This window comes from Labrus mixtus, chromosome 4 (assembly GCF_963584025.1).
Source record: "Labrus mixtus chromosome 4, fLabMix1.1, whole genome shotgun sequence".
Taxonomy (NCBI): domain Eukaryota; kingdom Metazoa; phylum Chordata; class Actinopteri; order Labriformes; family Labridae; genus Labrus; species Labrus mixtus.
In genome coordinates, this window is record NC_083615.1 from 6,594,284 (window position 1) to 6,615,981 (window position 21,698).

The 21,698-nt window shown below is 40.7% G+C and overlaps 1 protein-coding gene across 3 annotated transcripts in view; it reads left to right on the forward strand.

The window, feature by feature from the left end:
- ccdc33 (coiled-coil domain containing 33) overlaps window positions 1–21,698 on the forward strand; it is a 48,717-nt gene that overhangs the window by 8,594 nt on the left and 18,425 nt on the right. Inside the window, exons 3-4 of one of the 3 annotated variants that reach the window (XM_061035431.1) lie at window positions 7,452–7,618; window positions 9,966–10,062. The exons of 1 other annotated variant lie outside the window; for it this stretch is intronic. The gene's annotated coding sequence lies outside the window, so the exon portion shown is untranslated. The remainder of the gene's footprint in view (window positions 1–7,451; window positions 7,619–9,965; window positions 10,063–21,698) is intronic. One more of the 3 variants, XM_061035432.1, reaches the window with a different exon arrangement.

The window sequence follows — 21,698 nt, forward strand, 5'->3', positions numbered from 1 at the left end:
CTATTGTTTGCCTCTTTGTCTCCTTAGACCTGATTCCCTTTCATGTAAAATCATATTACATGTTCTTCTCTGCTACAGAAAATAGCAGAAAACATTTATTTTCCTGGACTCCATGCCGACCATTCCCCGTGAGTTTAGTTGATTGACAGCCGGAATCCCTGAAAGCCTCGGCTGACATGTTATTGCTCTGGGTCAGAAAGAGGCGAACAGGAGTTAGCCTTCATACAACCCCCATATTTACTCTCAGCACTTTCTCGCTGCTTTTTTTTTTTTTTTTTTCTCCTCTACTGTCCACTATCTTTGTGCTTCCTGATAACATTTCGGTCTCTGCTCTGAATTATTGACCAGTCGTCGGAGCCTCTTGAGATTGAGCCAGTGGTGTGTTTTTGTCTATCAGCTTCAGCACTGAGCTTCTTTTTTTTTTCGTTTTTTTGCTGCTCCCAAACCAAAATGACAACATGGTCAGGTTGATCATGTTTAGAATGTGATGTGGAGGTAAGGAAAAGGTTAGCATCTCAATGACTGACACCTAACTGCTACATACTGTAATGACAGGTATGAATAAATACATTTCTAGTGTTCGAATTTTTCTGAATGAATAATTCATGCTGCAAAGAGAGAGAGAGAGAGAGATGTTCCCATGAATTGATACTTTTTTTTTTGACTAAACACATTACTTTATCTGTAAATCTCGCCTTTGTCATCAAACAGTTAAATCAGTAGATTAATCACAGGTGTAGTTTATTACATTAACGAGGGCTGCTCTCCATGTAGGTGTAACCATTGCACAGTTGTGCTTTCAAACGGAGACGTTTAAGATGTCCCTTACTTTTGTCAAAATTATTTCAAGAAAAACGCTGTAAATCGGGTTCATTCATGGTTTTTATTGATGGGCTTGTTGGTGTGTCATAACTTGAACTTTGTCGAGGTCAATCAGGGAATGGATTATTTGGGAGTTCCGCAGATAAAATACTGAGAAACACAACAATCATATTTTGCCTCTTTAAGATATCACTAGACTTTCAACAGTTCATAATGTAAAGGCTGTTTCCTGTAAACAATCAATTGAAATGTCATGAAATACGATGACTGTGTTGACTCAGGCTCTTGTGTCAGTGAGAGCATCGTTGTAAAAATCCATGTAATGTTTTTATCTTGACTTTATTTCTATCACCTTTTTATGAACTTTGAACAGTCTCCACACGTAGTGAGTATAGAGCTGCACAATAAAAGGCCTTTGGTTCATTGTTGAAATATGAGAATTTTTCAATAACTAAATTACAAGTCTGAATTTATTTCAACAAATAAAAACAATTATTTAATCTAAACAAGCAAAGCTTTCTGACACAGCACCTGGTTGATGGAGGCCTGAGTCTACAGTCAGTGTTTTCAAACTACGTTGATGCACTATAGCTACTATCCACCCTCAGATGAGCTGCTGCCAATTTAGTGAGGAAAGTATTTTTTTTCAGATTTCAAACACAGGTATTGTGTAAAAAAAATTAAGAACAATAGATGGACGAAAAAACGTACTATTATAGCTTAAATGCACGTCAGTATTTGTTCATATATTGCACTTTATAATGTTATTGCATGCAGGATAATATATGTGCAAATGTAAAGTCACTGATCTAGTCTCATTATTGTAACTACATCATCATTTTATTGAATGCATGATTTCTTTTTGAAACATTACCTCATTTTAATTTTAAATCTTTATAATTTCGACTAACTTTGAATGGTCTCCACCTGCAGTGTGACATTATCACACATTTTCTGATTTAAACTGACCATTAGGTGAATATTTTAATAACTCTAAAAGCTCCTCTTAATCTTGTTTTTTTTTTTTTGTTTTGTTTTCTTTGTTCATCATAAGCGTTCTGTCTCTGCAGCCTGTGCCTGGAAACCACAGATGGTGCAGGGGAATGTTGATTCACGTGGTGCTGGAGGAGACCTTGCTGCAGAAGATGAATGCTGCTTCATTGTGCTTCTTTGTGCTCAACTAATTATTCCTGTGACAAGTGTGACATCAGCCCAGCTTTGAACAGAGGCTTCAACAGTATTGAGTGGCTCAAGGTTGCAGTCTGATGTGACTTTGATTAGCTTGAATCCCCGCTATGAAAAGCTCCTGCTGCACCTACAGGAGGGTGTGTTGTGAAATTACCTGTTGCTTAGGAACCGAAGTGACTTTATGCATAAGGAAAAAAAGGCTTTGCCAAGGTCTTCTAACGAAAGAATTTCTGCAGCAACCTTCTATTAAGTCAAATGATATCTACATTTTTCAGATGTGTTTACTTCAGCTCAAATGTCAATGCAAACTAAGCGAAAACATCTTCCTCTTAAAGGATTTTTAATATTCTCAAAGTAGTTTCTTATAGTGAAAAAGAAAGGCTACATGTCCTGTGTTTCCAGCACTGCATTAACATGGCTGTGATAATGATAATAATGTATGTGTTACTCGTTCACTCCTTAGCATATTGTTTTTATTTTTACCTCTCATTACATTTCACAGCTGTCCAAATGGGTTTTGTGAAAAAAAAAACCATCCCTTTTAACTGAAGGATGTAGAGGTGTTGGGAAACGACGCCCACATGTTTGGCCTTGGAATGAGTTGTCATTGTCACTATGGTGATTAAATCATCCCCCGCTGGATGATAGAAATGTTTCCCAGCGATTTGACATTTGAATATCTGGTCTTCAGTGTTATACATACAGAATGTGGAGGTAACTAAATCTAAGTACAACATCTTTCTGGCAACATCTTGTCAAATAAATGTTTTAATACAGTAATGAAACTTCTGTCTATTTAAAGTTAGTGTGTTCAACAATGAGGAAAGAAAGACAACATTGTAAAACATGAGTTTTAACATTTGAGCTGACTGCTTCAAGACATTTTTAAAATGAATCTTATTTCATATTTATGGGCTGAGGTTCCATCTAAACAACTGAGTTTTTTCAGCCTGTAACACTAGATGTATAAAGTGTCTGCTGCCTAATATCAAAAGAAATCACTGTGGAGTCAGGATAGCAGAAGTCTTCTGATGATGCTCTCTGAATTCCCAGTTCAGTTCAGTTTTGGGTTTTTTTTCTCAACATTTTTGCAACACTTCAGCCAAAGTTCCTTAAATATTTCAAAACACTTCCATAAAAATGATTCATTGGTCTTGAAATGTTTTGGATCCTAGACTTTTTGTGTCATGAAGACATTTTGTAGGTAAAGGGTACAAAGACATGCACATTTCTCTTAAGAGACGCAATCATTTTTAGAAGGAAAAAACAAGTAATTTATTTTTAAAGAAAAAAGAATAGAAAAGTAAATCTGTTGTTGAAATCCCTGCTATTTTTTTAAATGCATGGTTTCCATTAGAACATGCTATTAAACAACCTGCAATTATCAGCCTTTTAGTGTAAAATGATGCTTGAATGAAATCTTAATATGTTGTTAAGAGTACGCTGGCGTGTGTCTACAAGGAGCTGTTTAACCATCATTTATTAATCTAAATGAAATAAAAAGAGTTTTGATACAACATCAAAATACGAACTTAAGTGCAATCAGAGATGTCGTGCAAGATTAACTTTTTTTTTCTTATTTGATATTATCAAAAAGAAAAATGCTCTCAAATAGTGCAGACGTATTACCATTCTTTTAGTCTGCGGGGGTCAACAGTCTGATTTTTGAAAAGCAGCTTATCAATGTTTTATAATTGCACACGGCAAAAAAAAAAAAATTGATTAGTAAGAACCATTGAAGAAGTGTAAAGCAATCGACAGAGTCCCACCCTCTCTGCCTGATTTGCACCCCCGCTGTGAGGAAAAGAGCCGGTCGAACGGAGGCGGCAGACGCAGTCACCATCAGTGGGGGCAGCTACAGAGGAGCAGCACTTCAAATGGTATGTGAGGTTTTCAAGGCATACAGTCATAAATTTTTCATCTGCAGCCGGCTTTGAGGCAGGAGAGGGGGCAGGCCAGCCAGGCTTCTAACAACAAACCCCAGCTCTCAGAGACGAGATGGTAGACGGGGGAAGGGCACATGAAATGAGAAACAACAAAAATCCTTTGTTTACAATAGATGAACAAAGAGCTGTGAACAAAAGTCAATGTTTAGAACGGAGAAAATCAGAGTCGTAAACACCACAGCAGCAATCAAAAAGATAATAGCAGAGCAACAATTGAGATGACTGTATGCCTCAAATAATGGCTGCCACATCGACAACCCTGAAAAGATTCATGAATTGAAGATGCAGTTTGTTTTTCGATCATCTTCTCTTTGTGTTTATTGTATGAACACTGAACTTCTCTTTTTATAAGATCTGCATGTTTACAATCATTGTCTGGAACATTTTGCTGTAGCATTTGTTGCAGATATCCAAAGACCACTTTATTAGTTACACTTCCACAATCGTAACAATTCAATCCAACTACAACAGACCATACAATAAGTAGGCTCAACATTTTCATTTTTAGGCGTCATTGTCAAATATGTAAATTATGTTCATTTTACAGTAGTGGGCAGGACATTGTACTTGTATTTGATTTCACTTTATAGAAAATGTGTCCCTGTATAAAATGGCAACAAACTTTTGACTAAACATTTAATTCTTTAGGTAATTTAATCAAAAAGAATACATTTAATGGCACCCAGCTTTTATTTTGAAATGCAGGTTTAATGCAAATGAAAATAGATCTTAAAATCCTTCAACTAAAACAATGTTTACAACCTTTTTATAAACACGATGTACGAGGATGGACTGAGCATGAACTACAGGCAGATGTATTTTTAGCCGAGTTCTTTCTGTTGCCGGTGTCTCATTAGTATTCTGTAAATATTGAATGGGCACTTTTAAGAGCGTGCTGTTCAAAGATAGCGCACTTTCTCTTTTTAAATTTCAGAAATAATATCTATGTACAATCTGACTTCCGACAAACCATCCTGGGCCTTTTAGTCATTTAGTTCCAGGCCGTGTATTGTATTTAAGGTGAATCAGAAACGTGAAGCAGCTTTGTGGTAAATGAATCCTGCCCCATAAAGTGCTGTCCCTCTTCCTGTAAGCAGACAGTGGAGCTCTGCAGAGCGCCTGCAAATTTAATGACTGATTTTCCCGGCACTGTGGGGTCCTCTGGGTGCAGAGTCTGTCTGGATGCTAATGCAGTCTGGCATCTCCATCCTTGTTTAAACAACCTATGTTATCCTGAATGGGCTACTGCACAGCAAATTAAAAGCAACTTTAATACAAAGATCCATCTGAACACTCCTGCTCTACTTATTTTAAGTCCTTTCAGATCCCTGCCCACTCCCTTTTTTTTTTTTGATCCTGAAGATATATTGTGTGGGGCACTTTGTGGAAGATGAGAGCACTGTTCTGCTTTCAACGCAAAATACAAGATTGATTTAACTCTGATTTAATGTTTAATCATGTTTTTATGTACGCAGCCTCTTGATACTGCAGAGAATTTAACATGTCAACTACAATTCAGAGTGGTTTGACTCGTCATGCAAAATTTAGTCTCATATATTTCACATGCACGTCATTTTTCCTCAACTGAGACCAGTGACACAAGCTCTGTGGAAATGAGAGAGACTTTTGACACATCCTAACATGGCTTCTGCTAAAAAGTTAATTAACCCGAAGTCAGAAGATTTGTGACATTTCAGATACATTTGAGCAGGTGGGTTTTCAACACTCAACAAGCAGCCACTGCATCCCAACTTTGTTCCTTCACTCAGTAAAAATGGGGCTTGAATTAAATGCTATCTGTCTGCGTCGAACATTCACAGGTAATAGTAATGACGGCAGCCGATTTAACGCCGAAACTCTGAAGAGTAAGTTACCGCGGTGATCTAGCCAGGCAAACTCTGACTTTAGCCTCAACAGAGCGGCTTACCCTCTGATCTGCCCTCGTGGTACACGCCCCCCCCACCCCACATTTTCCCCTGAAAAGATTGACAGAGAGTGATCCATTAACTCTGAATAAACCTGTTAGTTGCTTTACGTTTTTGTAATCTTTGCTTGTAACTGGGGGATATTTGGTCTTGAGATCTCCTGAACCAGTGCCACATGTGACACTTTATACTGAGCTGAGATATTTAGTAAGGGTCAGCCTACATCCACTGTTCACCCAAAAAAAAATCTAAATCTCATTTTCACCAAACGCTTTCATCCCGTACTGTGTTGAGGGCTTTTCTTTGATCTTTCCATCACATCTCCAATAATCATTTCTGATCCAAACACTGATGAAAGTCTTTGTTTGTGGCACTCATCATCCTGCAACAGGAAGGATCGTTTGACATTGTATAATTAGTTTTCGTAACATAAACATGACCGTTTCTTGCAGTGAAAGCTGTATCGTTTCCTGAGATAGAAAGTTACCGAGCAGTAGTTGCTGTCAGTGAACCTGAAAGATTCCTAAATTCACACAGTAGGGAATCTAATTTAAGCTGCAGGTACACTTTGGAGTGTTGCTGTAGTAGAAACAGGACTTTGAATGTTTCCCATCACTGACATTGGAAGTAGAGCAGTAAGAAGTCTCTGAGCAGCAACACGGGAGGAACGATTACTACAAGCAAAACGTATTTTGAAAGTAAACATTCAACTCACTTTCAACACATTTTTGTAAACGTACCCTTACTTCACCTCGCAGTCTTTGACCCGGCGTGTGTTCATTTATTTCTGATGAATATTTCAGGTCAAAGTCCATTGATCCAAACCTGCCAGTCAGTTCTATGGGCTGTGAGGTTAGCGTTTGCTGGCTAAAACATGTATATATGCTGTAGAGAAATCTGGATGAAGCTATGCATTTGTTCCTGAGATTAAGGGTAGCTTGGTGTCACAAGGGCAGTCAGGCCTCGAGCTTGAATGAATGGAAGCAGGTGGCACGTTTCTTACATCCTCGCTAAGAGGGATTAGGTCTCTGAAGGGAGAGGGAGCATATTTGATTAGCCTGTTCAAAGGTACAGGAGGATGGAGGCCTGGTCACATGATCAGCCAGGCATTTTGAGCTGGACTTTCTGATTTCCATGGACGCGTGTGTTTTGTAACATCTTGTGAAAGACAACAGTGTTATTTCAGGAGAAAGGGCCGCTCGGCTCTCTGCCTCCTCTGGAATGTAAAATAATGCTGGTCATGCTCTGCTGTTGCAAAGCAGGGGGTTAGCTGGAGAATCCATTTTCTTATAGAGAAAATCTTCACGTCTAATGCCTCCAATTTGGTCTTTTTTTTCTGAAGATCCATGTGATGCTGTATTCTAAAAATGTACTGTTTTGTGACATTACATGTGCAGGCTTATTTCCTTCTTCTCCACATCACAACATGAATCTCATTTGCTGATATTTGCATTTTAAGGGAAAGGGATTCTCAAGAATGCCATACAGCTTTAAAGCAACAACAACAACAAAAAAATCCAGAGTGTTTTCTCCTTGTACAATATTGTACGTGCATCTCTGGTTTTCGCAGGCAGAGTGGAGTGGATGAATCTCGGTGGTGGAGAAGTCAGGGGGTGACCTGCTGCACCCACACAGCCCACACGCCGCCTCTCCAGAGAGAGCCTCTCCATTGAGATCCAGGAGCTGCAGGCCTGCAGGGAGGCTGAGCAGCCAAAGTGTACAGCACCAGCAGATTGGGTGAATTTATCTGCTAATGTTTGTGTGGGCTCGCCTTCAGATTGTACATTATGAAACAAAGAATGAAGAACATGGGGTCTGTGTTGGTCAGGTTTAAACTAGATGCTTGGGTTGTACTAAGAGCATGTGTGGTAAATCACTTTTGAATTGTACTGATATGTGTCGTGCTAAAAGACATCAATTCATTCTTTTAAAGAGAAGATCTTTTTGTCTTGTTACTGAAAGTGCAAGAGACGAAACTGAGTGGGGATGCATTCAATTGCCCCTAAGCTCTGGAGTGTAGCATTGTTAGCTTCCCTGCATGCTGCTAATGCTTTAGCAGGCCCAAATAGAGAAGAAGTGACTAGAGTCTAGAGCTGATGCGTGATTCAAAGTTGATTCAGATCACAGCAGTGTTGTTGTGTAAGGCTTGTGAATTCGCCTCACACTTGCCACTTCTAATGCATGAATTCAATACCTTTCCACACTCAGATTGTAACACAGAGTTCTGTTAACGTGTGAGGACGCAAGAGGCTTCTTAAAAATCCCATCACTGCATTCTCCGGCTAACCTTTCTAGTACAGACAGCTTCCAACATGAAGAGAAAAACAAAGTATTGACACGTCTCTGAAGTCTCCCTGTCTCAGAGGACGAGCAACAAGAAGGAGGGTTAGAACATTTTTTACTTATTCTTCTGTCGATGTTGCATGACTGGCCTCTCTCTGCATGTTAATGTAACATATTTGTCCGATGTATTTTACAGGACATCTTGGCAGAAAAAAACGTGTATCTGTGCAAAATTGCTCTGCCTTGATCTGCTCACCGGTTCAGGGGGAAAAAAAGAAAGAAAAAAAAAAAAAGACTTCAGCGGTGATGATAATTGTCGAGCATGGGCCTGCTCATTCACGGAGCATGTTGTCTGCCTGTTAAGTGACAGAATAATTACACACAGGGCGGACGGAGGCTCTCGATGAGTGTGCAGAGTGATGGCAGTGAGTGTGGAGGGAATACTGATGGTCAGTGTTTCTGAAGCCTCCTCCCTTTGTTCGAGTCCCTGCTTAATTTGCGTACAGCCGTCTCCTCCTCTTTGCGGCGGAGCGAGCTCATTGGAGGATTGTAAGTCACGGGTTGACAATCGGGTCTGCGGCATGAAGGATTCTAACTGTTGCTAAGGTGTTTTGAATGCCTGGTTGACCATGAGAGGGCTTCTTTTGCGCTCCATCTTGACCTGCTGAAATGCTGGGAGATGGGAGGAATGTGTTCAAAGTGTGAAATCTCAGGATTACTCAGTTTCCCATCAGAGGCCCACACTGTCTGCACTATCATTTTCTGTCTGGGGTATTGGTGGCTTCAGGCAGCATTTGTTACTGAGATATGACCTGCATCGTGTTGGATTTCTTTTCCTATTGAACGTCTTTTTAACATGTCTGCCAAGAGAAATTTGGCAAAGGCTCCTGCTGTCTACAGATAGGCCTCTTTTTAAATAGAAAAGAAGAAAAAAAAAACCTCAGGTTCACCCTGAGTTCAGAGCCCATGAAGACGGAACGCTATTTCAGCTCGCTGCAGACTGAGCTCATCATTTAGCGCAGTAGTCAGAGGAGCTTCCTTTAAGCCCAGTTATCTCATGTCTTCACTCAGATACTGTGTGGGCTCCTTCTTTAGTCTCTGAATCGTTGCATTTCTGAGAACTAATGGGTTCTGAGTTTTTTTTCCTTTCCCTTACTTATAAATTTGACATCCTTATTTAGTTTAAAGAATAAGGCAGCGTTCTTCAGTTGAATATGTATCCATATGTATCCAGAATTTATTTTTTCATATATCCTTATTAAACAGAGAAAGGCTTATTTATTATTTATATGTCATGTTTAAAACGGTCTTGTCAACATATATCCAGGAAGATCAGAGACGGTGTGAACTTTGTGATTTAGAGGGAGTTGTGACTTTCTTTTAGATTGTCCTTTTTCTGATGAGCTTTGACAAATTAAATGTAGGTTCTAAATCTTAAAAAAAAATTAAGGACACTGGTGATGACAAATTGCATGTTTGTTTGTTTAAGCTGTCAGCTTGGACACTTTTGTTTCTATAGCTTGGAAGATCTTTTAGGATGGTTTATTTCTTTATATTGTGACTGTAATTTATATGTTTACTTTTGGTTTTTCATCTGATTGTCATAAAAATGCTCTAATGTAAACCTGTTTTGACTTGGTATATTGTTAATGCAGGACAAAATAATATCATCAAATCAATCAATCAGTATATAGCAAGAAAAAGTTAAATAAAAACACCTAACACATTAAACAAAAATAATGCAACAGATACAAATGATGCATTCATAGTATTTTAATCGAAACATGGTGTTTCTCTGCAGAGATGCTCCTTCTTGAGGCTGGGAGTCAGATTATCACTTTCTTCCTGCGTTAACGCCCCTGCAGCTTTTCCACTACAACCGGCTGGAGCCGATCCAGGTGAGCTCACCCATACACACAAAGACCCACACTCCAAGGTCTCTGTTTGGAAAAACAAACAGGAAGAGGAAAACATGTGCCGTTCATAACATTTGACAATGACTCTCACCTCCACCTGTCATTTAATTGGAAAGACAGACCCTTGCTCTCCATCCGTGTTACTCCCTCTAAAATAAGCTCAGTCAAACGCCCGTCAGCACTACGTCTCTGCTCCTCTACCCTCCTCCTGATACTCTAGTTTTAAATTTAGCTTCACCTCAGACCACACACCATCGTTATGTCTGACTATTGAGGGGAGATGAGAGCCGCTGGCCCTGTCTGTGATTCTTAGGGAGCTCATCATGGCGGCTGTGTGGAGCAGTGCGCGGCTGGGACTGTTGGTATTGAGCAGGGAGGAGCGCCCCGGGCACAATCCATCAAAAAGTAGCTGCCTGCACCGTGGGAATAGACATGAATAATCCATGCTTTCTTTACCCTTTCCTGTGTTTCTATGCGTATCCCATTAGATTCTCTGTTGCCTTTTCTTCAAATATCTAACCCTTCTATTTGTATTGAACATTTATTTAAATGAACACTTTTTAAAATGATTTCTAGGCCTTATTATTTGTTCTATGACCGGAGGATCATGCAGAAAGAAGAAAGCTGAAATATTGTGGATTATCTGTTTGCCACTTAATCATTTATTTACTTATATCCAATCAATATCTCATTGAGATATCCTGTTGTAAATAATATTTTGGAATGTAATTGCCCAAAATAAGAGATCTGATTTCTAAATCTAAAGTATACATATTTAAAAATATATGATTCATCTAAACCATCTACATCAACATTTTTTGTTTTTTTTTCTACTAAAGTTATTCTTATGTAAAATCAAGTGTTTTCTTTACTCATCAAATTGAATTAATAATATCAATGTGCTGCTAGGTACGCATGGTAAAAGATTCCCATCTTAAGTATTATGAGCTGAATTCCTGAGGTTTTATGAATATATATGTAATGTATTGTATAATTGTAAATATTTAATTCCTATTCTACAAAGATGACCAGCATGAAATAAGGAACAATAAATCATCCTTTAAGTAGTTTACTTCATTTAGGGCTCATTGCTTTGGCCTTTCTCTCCTCTATATTTCCTCCTAACATTTATAGTTGTGAAGCTCTTATAAATGCTCATAATACAGAGCTAAATGAATGTCAGTAACACTCTAGGCAGTAACACCAGTGCCTCACTGTGGTTCATGGGATTAGCTGAAGGCCGGTTACAGCAGTGAGAGGAGGCACTGCGTCGGTCTGCTCTCAGGTTAAATCAGCCTGATGCCGGCCGAATGTGTCGTGTGAAGAATTCACTTTATGGATGAGTCGGGCTTTGGGGGCTTTCTGGTTTGCAGTTTTTTTATGATGGTCATAAACATTGATTTGTGCAGCGTTGTTAATGGAGGACCCTCTTGAGAGCTCTGAGCTATAATCACTGTTTGTGGAGTCCTGTGGTTCTGGCCTTTTTTTTTTTTTTTTCATTTTATTTCCAACACCAGATGCTAGCTTTACTAACTGTCGACACCTATTTCTTGTGAGGCGAGTTATGTTGCTTCAGAGGAGATTTCATACCACAGGGTTGTTGATTATCGCTAAATGGACCACTGCCCCACTGTGGCAGTCATATTGCTGTGCCCAAGTGCCACATTGTGTCTCTCTCCTCTTTTTACCGCTCTGAGTTCTCTTGTGATCCGGAGAGACTGCCTCAACAGCGTCAAACATTCTCCAACATTTCCCTCTTTTCAGAAGATAAACGGTGAAATCCAGTGGGGATGAATATCCAGTGAGATGCGAGGAGAGGTTTACAGGCTCTGGATTCAAGCAATTATAAAGTCCACAAATCATTTTGCCGTAATTAGATCTTAGAATATCTGATAAGATATCCAATCTCTCTTTTCCTTTTTTTCCCCCCCTGTGAGATAAAAAAAAAAAGATGCTAACTTGATCAAGCAAAGTGAGGGTTTGATATTAGCTGAATCTCTCCATTGATCTTCTGCCCGGCAGGTTGTATAAAACAGCATGACTTTGAATGCCTGCATGTGAAGCTGCATAACTTAAACTGACCAGTAAAGATGTGCCGTGATTGCAGATTGGACAGTGTGAGAGATTTGTGATGTGCATGCTCTCTGCCTCCCTCCATTTTCTCTCCTGCTCAATAAATCAGTGTTGCTTTTAGGAGGACACAGAGAAGCCCAAAAGAAGCCTCTGCAGTGCGTCTGCCGGCTGAAATATTGTCACTTAATACTAGTCAAATAGGTCAGTCAGAAAAAAAAAATCCCCCTCATGCTTTTATTCTGCCTCCCTGAGCAGTATAATCAATATGATCTGTCTGTGGTGTGCAGCTGGTGGGCGAGGCTGGCTTGCTTCTTACAGAGAGGTTATATGCACAGCAGCATGGGCACATCCTGTGATGCACTAATGCACCTCAGGGCTCTGACATCAATTATGAGAGACAATGGCCAACTGTCCTGTGCATCCCACGCTAGAAAGCTCGAACGTGTGAAGCAAATGTGGGCGTGTCTATGTGGTGAAAGGAACTGATATTACTGATGGAATGACATTTCATTTCATTTAAAGGTCCACCTCTAATGGAAGAGTACGCATTTTCATCACGTTTCACAAGGGATAGTGTTAAGGGAAATAAAATGATTATCCTTTTTAAAACAACAAATAGATGAGACGATGATTTCACCCTCGTATTTGTATGCCAAAGGGAGACGATACGCTGCGTCGCTTAGCTTAGCTTAGCTTAGCTTAGCAGAATGTGTAGAAACAGATGTGCTGAATTATTTTTTTCTCTTACTAGAGGTTCTGCTGGCAACCCCAGGATAACGACAAAACTCCTCAGTCACTTCTTTTGGCCAAATAATACAGATAAAACCCAAAAATATATGAATCGAGCCAGACTAACTGTTTCCCATTTTATACTAAACTAAACTAAGCTAAGCTAACCAGCTATAGCTTCATATTAAAGCTCCCGAGTGGGATTTCAGGGTTCGGTCGATTTTTGTGGCCCCCTGTGGCCAAAGTGGATTTAATCTCTTTGCTGATTTTGTCCTGTGCATGTGTAAGAAGTGTTTTATTTATTTAAAAATGTTTCACATGGAACACAATAAATCTTTGTCGGGGAAAAGCTTTCGTAAAAAAAAGGCTGTTTGGGCCTTGATTGATGCCTACACCGCTGCATGTGTGACAGGCATATAAACAACATTTGAAAATATCAGTCTTCTCACTGGTGGTCTCGTTTGCTTTCGCAGGCTATAAAGAGGTATTAGTATTGATTTCAGTTTATTTCTAAACCAGCTAAAACTCGTCGAAGCATCTCAAAGGAAAAAAAGTAATTCCATCCAAATATTCTCCACATAGATGTTTATTTTTAGTTTCATATTTAGTCATCTTAAATCTCATTCTGTGATTCCTTCATGAAGAAATAAATGCTTTATTAAATCTCAGGTATCAGAGCGTCATGTTTAGACTGCTAATGTGTGTGAGTCTTTCCTGTCTGGCCTCAGTTGGAGCTCCAACGTTTCTTCTAATAGTAGTAGAGCTGTTGCCGAGGTGCAAATGGTGCAACTCAATGTTTTATTTATTTTGTTCACTCAAACGGATTTCCTGGTTGAGTGTCAGAACCTTAATCTACAGCAGGGATGGCGGTCGACATCCAGATCGTGTTTTCATTTATGCCTTCAGTGAGTGGGGGGGAGCCATTACAAATTCTTATTATTCTGGGAACCAGGTAGCATTTTTTTCTTCCAATTTCAACAGAAGCCACATCTCAGTTTAATGTAGGTGGCATGTTTATCATATACTGTATATAGTGAGAGCTGAGCATTGTCTATGTGTCTTGTATTTGGTGTGTTGAATTGTAACATTGTTGGACTGTAGAATTTACATTAATCAAGTAAGAATTTTGTGAGTGACTTGTTTCTTTTCTGTCCTTTGGTTCTAAAGGATTACATGATTCTCTTCGGCCCATAACCAGAGATTTGCTCTTTTTCTCACCGCCTGCCTCCCCCCTACACACCTCACTGCACAGCGCTGACTTCAGGTTTCCTGTCATGCTCTTTTTGGCTCCTTTTAATCAGGCTTTCTCCTGAAGTACCTCCAGAAAGACGATGGGGAAAATGCATCAAAAAGCCTCCACACAGAATCAATTGCTCTCTGTTTTCTCTTGATGCATGTAGCTGAGTTCGGGTGGGCCGGGCATGGCTGACATCCCAGAGTCATGGCAGGGAGCTGGAGTCTGGAGAAGCAGTATGTCTTCCTCTCCTCTCTCAGAGCGCTCTGTTTGTTGCTCGCTTTCACCGTCTGTCACGCCGCAGAGCGCCGCGGACACACACTCTCCTCCCGTGCATCTTTCCATCCTGGCCGTGATGGCTAAACCCTCCCTCGCGCACTCAGCACCTCAAAAGGGAAACATGTCATCCCTCTCTCCTCACACAGTGCTAAAAAGACCCAGCTCCCCCCGGGGGACATCTCCTCTTCCTTTTTCCGATCGATCTGCTGAACCCTTGCCTTCCTTCATCTACCTAACTATCTGTCTTCCTGTCTTTACGCCTTGCCATTGCTCTCCGGTCTTTACCACATGTCTTTATGCTCACTGAGGATATCTCAGTGGCACTTCATGGTAATCAATACGGTGTTTCTGTGCATTGAGAATATAAATAATAAATATATGTGGGTTTTAAAATGCATCAAAACAGCTGGATTTGGCTCCTTGTATTTATCGTTCACATAAAGAAGCCTCTTCTATTTAATGTAAATGTCTCACTTTGTCATGTATGCAGCATATTTGAATTTTGCTTTTCCTTGCAGTTCTCTTCCTACTCTTCCTTAGATTGCTTTTTCCCTCTGCGTTCAACCCCCACGCAAGGAGTATTGATCGTTCCAGTGCACTAATTATCCTGCTTGGCCTTGGGTTTCTGTGCAAAGCTGCAGTCAGCCTTTGATCGACGTGTCTGCTTGTCTTACGTTGCTGTTAAAAAAAGAAAGAAAAGAGTCTGTTTTGATAATAGAATTCAGAGTATGTTGGGTCCTGATCTTTGTAAAACAAGCGTGACACCTTCTTAAATGGCCAGACTTCCTGGTCCATAGGATGAGCTCTCAACTTGGCTCATCCGAGCTCATGTGTGGGTGTGTAAGTATGAGGGCAGTATTTCCATATGCATCCATGCATATCTGATAACTCTGTATGTATTCATGTGTGTGTGTGTATGTGTGCTTGCACGTGCATGTGGGCAAATGTACAGGTTGGTACATCCTGCTCTGCCACCATCTGTGCTCAGGCAGGCAACAGGCCACTTCATACACAACCTCTCCATATACACTCACTGCCCCTGTGTCTGTTTGTTTGGTTGTATGTTTGTTGCAAATAGGAAAATGTCTTCATTTCTAAATTAAGATATGAAGGGTAAAAAAGCAAAAGCCAGTTTGATGACTCGTAGATATTTAATATGGTTATATCAAAATGTTAAGATTTAAAACGACTGTGAATGATGACGGTTTACCTCTGCTTTCATCCATGCTTGTACTTGTCTTCTGTGTGAGCTAATTTCATTATTTTTAACAAGTAGGTGGTTCCAAGTTGTCTGCTGGAAGACAAATAACAGGATAAATATATACGTGGGAGAAAAACAATTCAAAAATTGCAGCAGTCATCTTTTTTTTTTTTTAGGGCAGTGTGTCTCTTTTTGTAAGGAAATATCTGCAGAACATCTTTTATTTAACATTTCAAATCTCAAAATTCTCCTGTGGTAAAATATTCACTGACACACAGAGGAGATCCTGACCCTGGATTGAATTATCCATGTATTGACGCTTCATTACAATTCTAGAAACATCCTCATTCTGAATGTGTTTCCATGATTAGAATTTCAGTTCCGTCTGTAATTGCTCGGCATAATGGCGGTAGATTGGTAATCAATACAGGGCTCATGAGACTGCGTCACTGGTAACCTTTGCGTGTGCTCAGAGGGGCCTCGGCCAATGACATTTTAGGCGTTAAGGTCCCGGTGGATAAGCGCTCATCAGTCAGTGTGTAAATGACACTCTTGGCAACCTGTGTGTGTTTCTAAACATTGCTCAGCCTGGCAGAACACGAAGGTGCACCGAAGCAGTCTGGAGTGTATGTTTAGACGAGCTGCACCCAAACATGGCTGAAAAGAGCTGGAAAACACAGCTTCAGGGTTGGAGACAGGTTACGGAAAGTGCCAGATATAAATAATGCAGTTGTTTGGTATGCAAACCTGCTTTTTTGAGCCCTAATGAGCTGAAACATCTGTCTGCCTGGGGCATAATGTGACCCCTCCAGCCATGTCCATTGGACTCTCCCTCTGTGTTTGGCACTGCTCCCTCTCCCTGCATGAAGGTGCCCTCCTTTCTTTGCACTGGGTCCAAGGGAGCGGGCTTAGTCATACTCGGTAAATGTGAAAACACACTCTAGCGTCAGTGCCATCTGCCAGCTCCCCTCAGGGCACCAGCCAGGTGACGGCCGCGCTCTCACCCCAGCTATGCCACAACAGCACTGCATGCTGGGATGAGCTGCGCTGTGCCAACTGTTGATTATCACGTCCTCTCACGCCTGCCCGGAGACATATTATTAACCCAGGTACAAGCTGTGCTTTATATGGATTTATAGAGATGGATTCAGAGTGTGTTTTAATTTTTGATGAACGCAGATGATTTCCTGAAGCCACGTCTTTGAGCCTTTTGTTGTGTGTTGTTGTGATCCTCCTCTGTGCTTGCTGCAGGTCCCTTATGGTTGTTTCCTCTCGGGATGCCGCCTGTGTGGAAGCACAGCCTTTCCCTTCCTGGAAGTAGACTGTGCTTCTATGTTTAATGGAGCTCGGACTAAAGTTAAACCCGTACTGGGAGAGCATATGTATCTAAACTCTTGCTAAATCTGGAATATTTACACAGATTTGAATGTGCCCTGAATCCTTCCATCAGAGCCGAGTATTTCAACAATGCTTTCTGAGTGTTTGCTGTGTGTGCAGATAACTTATTCATCCTCATACTGTATCTCCCCCTCCAGTGCTAAAGCTATAAATGGAAAAAGCTCCCTGTAAGGGTGAGTGAACGGCTTGATTTCTTTATAATTCACTTTGTTCTACTTCTTTACAGCTTTGTGCATTATCCCGAATAGATGGATACAAATAGTGAACAGAATGGACATGTTTTGTGCTGACATCAGCCGTCCTTTGTGTTTGTTGACCTGTTAAGAGAGGCACACAGTAGAAGTGTGGATTGTTGATTTTCTCTAAAGACACTTTGTCTCATTGAGTCAGAGCTGAGTCCTGTCAGCACCTGTCAAAACACTGACATCGTCTGAGCCCATCAATGACACGTTGTTCTGTCAGGATTATTGAGGGTATGTCAAAGTGAATAACAGACTCATTATACACTGACACCTCTGAACTAATCAATTCATAGAAGGAAGTCTTCTTTGTGCAGTTTTAAGTCTGACTTTTTCAATGTATTTTGAAAGCATATTCATTCATTGGATTATGCCGCATACTTCTGCTGAAAATGCTGATTTTTTTAAAAATTATTTTCAGGCACGTTAATGTTGGTTTCTGGTCTAGCTCGCTCAAATGTCCACAACACCCTGATCGCTGACTCCCCTCACACCCTCTTCTCGACATGTCCTTTCTCTCTTCAGCTATCCTTTCAAATTAAGACAAAGGGAAAACGTCTATTAAAAAAGCATGGCCACTTTGATGAAGTAGATTTCATTTAAAATGTTTCCCTACATGACATTGTTGAATTCATTCTATGTAAAGGCAAGTTTAAGGGCTCATTTGATCCCAGGTTTTGGAAGATACAAACATCAACGCCTTTTAGCATAATTGCTAACCTAATATCCAATTCAAAAGGGACGGATTACTTGGTCAAATACACGACGATAAAAAAACATTAATTTCTTAATTTCCTCATCAAAAGTCAATCTTCCTTAAATTCCTTTCACACAGCGGCTCCTCCCGCTAGTCTCGGGGCCACAGGCCTTACTCCTCAGCTCAGTTACTAAAAAAAAAATGTGCGCCACTTGCTTGAAGAGGGCACTAAACATACTTTATTGCTCTTTAATATTGCTTTCCAACAATTTCATCCTAATGCAGCCCCCTTTTATGGGATCTGAGAAAATGCCATTTAATAGCCCTCAGGAGAAGAGGAGCAATCTTGGATGTGATGTGTCTCACCACCTCTGAGCCCGTCTGTCTCTCTCTCTCTCTCTCTCCTGCTGTTTGGCTCCTTTATGAGGACTGATTCACTGGCATGCTGCTGCCGTATGATATTATTAGATCTCCCAGGGTGCCTCTTTGTCTGTTATACTTGATAGTGTTATGTTCCTGGACAATGATTTGCAAAATAGATATTCCTCAGACTGTCATTTAATTTAACTGTGGATCTGTACAGAATTTGTCCCATTTGTCTGAGTTCCCTGATTCTCTGTTCGTCAAGACTTCTTGTTGGTGTTTTAATCCAAACTTGGCCTTGTGCTCAAGGTCAAAATGTATATAAATGTGTAGAGGGGGTCTTCATGCATAATGTATGCAACATAGCATTCAAAGCTAATTAGCACTAACAGGAGAGGATGCCCCCTGATTTCCCCTGATTTCAGTCTCATTTGCATAAATATAATGGGGCACGAGAGAGTGTGAAGCCCAACGTCTGTCCCCCCCGAGGGGGAGGAGGAGAGGTGTTACTGAGATCTGGGTGCACAAGTGATAATTGTTGGAGAGCTGTTATTCTGACACCCGGACATTCAACTTGACCGAGTGGAGTGAACAAGAATGACAAATGCACCTTGAACCTGATTCTGACTTGATGAACAGATTAAGCTCTTTTCTTTCTTCAGAAACGTGTCAGTCAATAAGCTGCCAGTACAATTAGCTCTTTCACTTGAGCTTGACAGATGGACATATTTTACAGTTTTAGTTAATGACTGTGAATAAATGCTTGTTTTAAAGACGTTTAAAAGTCCTTTGATGAGTTTATAGCCAGTATGAAACAGACTGAAATTAAGATTGATGTCTTTTAATTACCTACAAAAGTGCCACCAGCATTAAGATTCACTATTTCAATGTGGTTATTTTTTATGCCTTAAACTGCAGGGTAGGTGACAGACCAGGCATGTTTACTCGAAATGAGTGACACATTTGACTGTTGAAGAAAGCAGGATGGGGTTCACAGATGGAGATTCATCATGTACAGGACAAGAGCAACAAAGAGATAAGTGGTACTGGTGTGTCCACAGGGGGCGCCAAAGTCAACACAAATAGAAAGTTCCTCCTTTTAATATGTTCTGGAGATAAATGCTGATGAGGGCAGATTGGGATCAAACACGTTATTTATCTGTCTCTTTTTATTGTTGAAGGTTTAAAAGGAAGTCTGTAGCTATTGTGTTACCTTAAAATGTAAATCATAAAAACAGAGCTCAATACTGGTGGACGTTTGGGGGTGGGGTGGTATTTTGAGGAAACGGTGATACATTATTCACAGACATTGGGGGCCTTAAGTGCCAAATTAATCTGCTTTTTCTCTCCAGTTGGACGGCAGAATAAATGGGGGGCCGTCAGTCGTGCAGTAAAGTGCCGTGCATTCATTTAGACAAGTGTTATTGCTGCACTGGAGCAGTATGGTGTTCAGCGAGGCAGGCCAGCCGGGTGGGTGGAAGCTGTGCAATTATCTCCAGTTCCTACGATGGCGATGATTGCTAAAACAGCCGAGTGGTCCCAGAGCACACAGCAGGTGTGAGTGTCAGACTGCAGGTTGGTGGGCCTGTCGCTGGATGTGAGTGCACATGAGCAGTTTGGAGGGCAGACACTGAAAAGACCCAACAATAGATTTGTTTTTTATGTTGTTGTTTTTTTTTTACAAAAATATCACTTTTGACAGTTACTTTTGCAAATCAAAGCATATAACTTGAATAATCTTGAGCTCTATTTCTTTTTGCATTAACACGTTTCTTTTAGCTCTCCGTGTTTCACATCTCTGTATAATAACATTGCAAACAGATTGGTGTTGACAGATATGGCATGGCACTGATTAAAGCAGACCAAGCAGATGTTTCCTTTTTTTTTTTTCTTTCCCTTTTTATTCCACAATTGCTGCTAAGCAACTCTGACAACGTGCAAATGCAGCAACACGCACATCTGCAGCGTTTCAAAGCATCGGCAGAACGTAAAATGAATACAATGTCCACGGTTTGTATTTATCCGTCTGACATTCAAAGGAGATAAACGCTGTGCTCGTTCTCTGTGATACAGAGGAAACTTTGAAACATGCATGACTTTCAGAGGTGGGAGTCAGATAGTGGGTATGACAGATGCTTGCAGAAAGATAGGATTTCTATTGACGCACAGGTCCACACAGTTTGACCTGATAGAGATATTTTAGCTTCTGGTTTGTTTTGTATTCAAAATTCTTGCGGTGGTTAAACTTCTGTGTAATATAAAAGGCATAAAAACATTTAGAAAGTATTCCTAACTACTTTAATGCACACACAGTAAACACAAACACATGGTGTGTAAAATACGCACAAAAATGTATATTCCCTTCGGTTAGTTCATCTCTGTTGTGCAAACCTTTACCAGTGCAATGAAAGTCCGAACAAGGGAGCATTACTTTATCTCTCGTCATGTTGCGTCCCCTGATGTAGAGTCCGAACAGTTCTGCTCCTCCTCATCCTGCCGTGTTGCTGAGGACACAGTTTGAAATGATCAACACTCTCTCTCGGCTGACTAATGAGCTGGATTCAGAAGGGGCAAAGGGTTGGGCTTGAATGTCTTTGTCAGACAGGCTTGCAGCCCCCTTCTTTGCAGTTTTTTTTTTCTTCTCCCAGGGGAGGCCTCACAGACTGCCTAATTGAATCAAGTACACATGGTGCCTCCCCCTTCGCTGCTTCAGCCCCTCCCAGTAACGAGAGGGAGCGAGGAGAAGAGCTCCGGCTTTGATGCTTTTGTTCTCTCCAGCACCATGGACAGCGCCGGGGGGGGGGCTTCACTGCAACTGGTTGCCTGCTGCTGGATGGAGAGGAACATCATCTCTGCAGCTGTTCTGTCTAACCCCCCTTGCTGAGGCAGAAAATTGATGTGTTAGACTCCACAACACCATAAATTACCCTCCCAGCTTTATTAAATAAATAAAGCCGGCCCGACCAGAAAGGTTCAATAGCCCGTTAAAACTGTATTTGATAGAACACAGAGTAACATCCCTGCAGTATAATTCATGTGTCAGCGTGCAGGTGGCTGTGACAGGCAGAACAAATATATGTTAGGGAGACGAGACATGAAGGTGTGAGTATGCATACTTTACTGCCTTGTATTTCCTCGGTGACCTCCCTTCCTCAAACACACACACACACACAGACTTCACGTCCAAGGTGCTCATCGCAGGTCAGCACCCTCATTTCAGAGAGACTGGATTGGATCTGTGCTTCAAGGAAAAGTCTGCTTGTTACATGGCCTCCAGATGCCAGGTTAATGATGGCTCTGTTTGTGAGCCAACATTCAAAATTGCAAAGATGCAGAGCAGAGTCTGGTCAGGTTATTCTGTCTCTGAGATGTTCTGTATGAAGCCTCATCCTGTTGGCTGAGCTG